This window comes from Eulemur rufifrons, chromosome 18 (genome assembly GCF_041146395.1).
Source record: "Eulemur rufifrons isolate Redbay chromosome 18, OSU_ERuf_1, whole genome shotgun sequence".
In the NCBI taxonomy this organism is placed as follows: Eukaryota; Metazoa; Chordata; class Mammalia; order Primates; family Lemuridae; genus Eulemur; species Eulemur rufifrons.
Genome location: NC_091000.1, coordinates 58,297,073 through 58,302,257, shown reverse-complemented (window position 1 = coordinate 58,302,257; position 5,185 = coordinate 58,297,073). Strand labels below are relative to the sequence as shown.

Below are 5,185 nucleotides of genomic sequence, written 5' to 3'. Positions count from 1 at the left end.
AGTCTTCATGGTGATACGTACTTAGACTTCAAAGTTACTTTTCTTAGTTCACATTCGAATGCTTAATTGCTCAGCTATCATTCCCAAAGCACCAGTACTCTGCTCTGGCAGCCAGGCCTCGTAGCTTTAGCCATACACATAGTGAGCAAGTTGACCTTCCCTCACACTCAGAATCGTCTGTGGATCCCTCATGTTAGCCTAGACTCAGCCTAGACCTTTGCACAAGGTCTCAAAGGTAATGGGAAGTTACCCTTTGAGGCCTTTGTCTGTCTTTTCTACAGCAAGTAGTAGTTGGGATTGTTCTAAAGTGTCAGAGAGGTTCAAATAATGTTACAGGAAGAGATGAGAATTTCCTTACTTCTTTGCTACCACATCTGTACCCTGAGGCCCCTTTCTATCCCTTGTGGCACCTTTTCTTAGGTAGTAGAAGTTCCCATATTGTCCTTCCCCAGAGTAGTGGGCACCAACTCACAGCTGGCCTGGCAAGTGACCTGTTTGCCGTAATAATGAAAACCTCCCAAGCCCCTTGCGTGTCTATGTCACGTTTTAAAATTATTTTCAAATTCTTCCTAGCAAGAAAGCCATTCAACAGAATCCTCTGAATCTAAAGTAGAATAGTTGAATTTAACAGAGCCAAGCCTCATCCATGACTCATCAGTATCCACATAGAAAAGCAGGGCTTTGTGTTTGCTCCGGCAGCACATACACTAAAATTGGAACCCTGCAGAGAAGGTTAGCATGGTCCCGGCCCAAGGTAGACGTGAACATCGGTGAAGCATTCCGTGTTTTATGCAGTCCCTGAAACATCATGTGCCCATTTGCTGACTAGCTCCAAGGTAACAGTGTGTGTCAAGGCAAAAACAGGTGACACCCAATATTAAAATTGTGTTGGGACTTTCAGTACAGAAATAGTCCCATAATGTGATCTATGAAATGACAATGGAGTTCAGTAATGTGGAATGTTGTGTGCCAATATGTTCTTCGTACTTAGAAATGAGAAAATGTCAACTTGCATTGCCTTTGTTCAACTTAAATAAAAGTAGGGTTTTGCCTTCCACGTCAGTTGGAGATGAGCATGGAGATTAAGCATCATTCTAACAAAGATCTGCTGATTCAGAGTTTGAGCAGGTAGAGGAGGAACAGTAGTCCAAGTTAGGTTTTGACATCCATTAATTTTCTGCCCTTGCTGTGATTGAGTAGCTCAGTAACAGTGGATAATTATGTTATCCCATTTAATGAGGTAATATTTATAAGAAATTTTGTTGAAATTATGAAACAGGCGAGATTCCCTGAATTACAAGCCACAAACAGTAGAACAAGTAATAAACAAGGGAAGGGCTTAGTAATATTTTCTGAAAACTGGATCATTTGAGTATTAGTACCTATGGAAAAATACAATTGTGTTTTGTTTGGGATTCCAGAATCATTTCAGCCATAAAGTTCAAGGACAAATTATTCCATTGATTCCCTATCTTTCTGAGCCTTGTAAAAATGTTATCTCATTAAATGTTGTTTAAGAACCCCGTGAACTAAGGCAGTAAAATCCTTATTTTTAGAAGACAATGAGCCTGAGAGAAGCAACTTGTGCAAGAACAAATAGCTGTTGCTTACAGAGAGCTAGGACTTCTTCTGAGTTCAGGACACTTTGCATCATGTCCAGGGACCTCTAGTTAATTCACTGATCTATACTCCCTTCATGAGTACTTCACCTTACTTTTCTTCTTTAACTGGAAGCTTACTAAGAAGTTTGTTGAGCTTACAAATTTGCAGAATATGGGATAATTAAAGTTGTGTTATTTTAATAGCTCTGATATTGTCTGAAATACTCTTAAGAATTTAATTTATTTGGTAAATGATTTTCATGCCAGTATTAAAATAGTAATTTTATTGATTACATTTTTATAAATAGAATTCCCCAACAAATTTCAGAAGATAAAGAAGAAAAGATTCTGGAAAATCCTTCTCAAATTATCAATCCAGGTAAGCCTTCTGACAGTGAATGCCTCTTTGGTGGGCGTACAATAGATACATAAGTAAGAATAGTGAAGTTTTGAGTATAAAAGAGGAGTTTAAAAGGTCAATGTGTAAACTGCGTGCATATTTCTTCTTGAATGTTTTTTAGTAGTCTAGAATGCAGAGTTACTTTAAGTTAGGCATATGTCATTTATTATCTCAAACAGTATTGTCTGAAAAAAAATCGTTTATTTAATTATGGTCCCTAAAATCCTGTTTGATATTTTTGGCTAAATAAGAAAGAAGATTTTTAAGTTAGTATGTTCCATTTTCCAGTTACATTATAATGAATTGCACTTGGTATAAAAATGCATCTTCTATTTAATTTTTATAATAAATGGTTTGCATTTAGTGAATAGTAGTTACAGTTGACCTTGAACCATGGGAGGGTTAGGGACGTCAATCCCCTTTCATTCGAAAATCTGTGTATAACGTTTTACTTTCCAAAACTTTACTTACAGCCTGCTGTGGACTGGAAGCCTTGTGATAACATAAATAGTCAGTTAACACATAGACTGTATGTCATATCTATTATATATTGTATTCTCACAATTAGGTAAGCTAGTGAAAAGCAACTGTTATGAAGAAAATCATAAGGAAGAAAAAATACATTTCCTATTCATGAACTGGAACTGGATCATCATAAAGGTCTTTATCCTCCTCATCTTCACATTGACTAGGCTGATAAAGAGGAGGAGGAATAGGAGAGGTTGGTCCAGCTGTGTCTGGGTGACAGAGCAGAAGAAAATCTGCATCTAAGTGGACCCCTGCAGTTCAAACACCTGTTGTCAAAGGGAGACTATGTATTTGTATTACATAGTGATTTGTGTCCCAGAAAAGTAACTATTTTTAAAACCGAGAACTCAAAAATACCTTTCTGATAGCGTAAACAAATGACAATATTAACTGCAAATTGTGGCCAGTGTGCACCAATACTATTAGGAGAATATTATTTTATTTATTTATTTTTGGAGACAAGGTCTCACTCACTCTGTTGCCTAGGCTAGAGTGTAGGGACTAGAGTGCAGTGAGTGTAGTAGGATCATCATAGCTCACTGTAATCTCAGACTCCAGGGCTCAAATGATCCTCCTGCCTCAGCCTCCCGAGTAGCTGGAACTACAGGTGCATGCCACCAAGCCCAGCTTATTTTTAAATTTTTTTTGCAGAGATGGTTTCTTTCTTTTTTTTTGAGAGAGGGACTCACTCTGTTTCCCAGGCTAGAGTGCCGTGGCATCAGCCCGGGCACAGCAACCTCACAGCAACCTCAAACTCCTGGGCTCAAGCAATCTTCCTGCCTCAGCCTCTGAAGTAGCTGGGACTACAGGTACTTGCCACGGCGCACAACTAGTTTTTTCATTCTATTTTTAGTTTGCTGGCTAATTTTTTCTATTTTTAGTGGAGATGGGGTCTGATTCTTGCTCAGACTGGTCTAGAACTCTTGCCCTCAAGGATCTTCCTGCCTCAGCCTCCTATAGTGCTAGGATTACAAGCATCATGGGCCACCATACCCAGCCAGTGGATTATTCTATAAAAATGCCTATTGAGTGAAGAAGTCAGGAAAGCAATTCTTTGTTGAGAAGTACAGATTATGTTAGAAATCTGTATACCAACAAGGTCTCACTATTATTGAATTCATTCCCCATAAGTTAAAACCAAATGATATATATTTACTTCTCTAGAACAAGATGTGTTCTTGTATCTGCTGGATAATTGTTCTGATAACAGTGACTTTGTGTCCCTTAGACAAATGATTTTCATAAGAAATATTCCAGTAGCCTAACTGTGGGCTAAACCAATAATAATAAAAGTAGAAGAGTATTTCACAATAACAAAAATGCTACTGTGCTACCTAGATGGGACACCTACATCCTTGTACAGTCTGAAGTCTATGAGGGCACCTTTAATGTAGTATATACTCATCAAAGAAATTCCATAATTTAGGTATTGTAAGTTGCAGGAGACAAAGGTCGAATAGGCATAGTTTTTGTCTTTGAGGTGCTTGTGATAAGATAGACCTGTTCCTATTTAACTTCTGTGTTTTTTCAATGGAATTGTCAAACCATTTTTATTCATATTATTCACTTGCCCACCTCACAAATAGCTATCAAATGTCTTTTGGGTGATAAGTATTGTTCCGATATAACTGAACACGTACATTTTACAAATACAGTCAGGAGCTTATTTTTATTGTTACTTATATTATTTACTACTTTATTCAGTGGTTACTGTGTGCCAGATGCCCTCTGGGAGCTTATTAATATAATCATCATTTACCTTGTACTTATCGCGTTAAATATGTACCAGACACTTTAAATCTATCGTGCAGAATTAATCTTTAAAACAATGACTAGGATTTAAGGTAAGCAAGGCAGGGTGAGTAGAAGTTTGCCAGGTAAAGAGGCAGAAAGATGGTGCTTGGCAGAAGGAACACCTAGCAGGATTACATGCTAGGTCCAAGAACAGCAAGTGCAAAAGCTGAGACTCATGGGTCAGATTTGCAGAGTTTTTGAGCAGTTCCATTTTCCTGGGAGTCACAAGATTAGAATTGAGTATGAGGGCATTGTGGTTATGGTGTAAAGCAGGGATGGTCAGGCTTTTTCTGTAAGGGGTGAGGTAGTACACCTTTTAGGCCAGGTGGTCTCAGTCATATCTACTCAACCCTGCCATTGTAGTATGAAAGCAGTCATAGATAAGAGGTAAGCAAATAGGCATGACTGTGCTCCAGTAAAACTTGGTTTAAATAACCATGTGGCAGGCTAGATGTGGCCTGTGGCCTGTAGTTTGCTGACCCCCCCCCACCATGTAGAAGGTAGATGGAAGGTTACCATCTAATGAGACTGGAGGACAAGTGAAGGAAGCTTTTACAATAGTCAAAGCTATAGTTTCCTTGTCACACAAAGCTTGGATTAGTAGCAATCTAGTGGTCACCCATCCACAGTGAAGGAAATAGGAAGGTTAGTTTATTCATTTTAGGACGTTGTTCTTTTTCTTGCCTTTTTTTTTTTTTTACTTATTTATTTTTTTAAATTTAAGAAGTAACAATAATAGTTGGTGGGTTTTTCCCCCTGTGAGAGCCAGAAGTTAAGAGTCCATGCTGAATCTTGAAGTAAAACCTTGGTGGTAGAAATGTAAAGAGGAGTTAGAAGAGAAAGACAGTTCATATGACTTCAT

The 5,185-nt window shown here is 38.1% G+C and overlaps 1 non-coding gene across 1 annotated transcript; it reads left to right on the top strand.

The window, feature by feature from the left end:
* The first annotated feature begins 683 nt into the window (after window positions 1-683).
* Window positions 684-790, top strand: LOC138399219 (U6 spliceosomal RNA). The gene has a single exon (XR_011236116.1). It is a non-coding gene; the product is annotated as a U6 spliceosomal RNA (small nuclear RNA).
* Window positions 791-5,185: the final 4,395 nt, after the last annotated feature.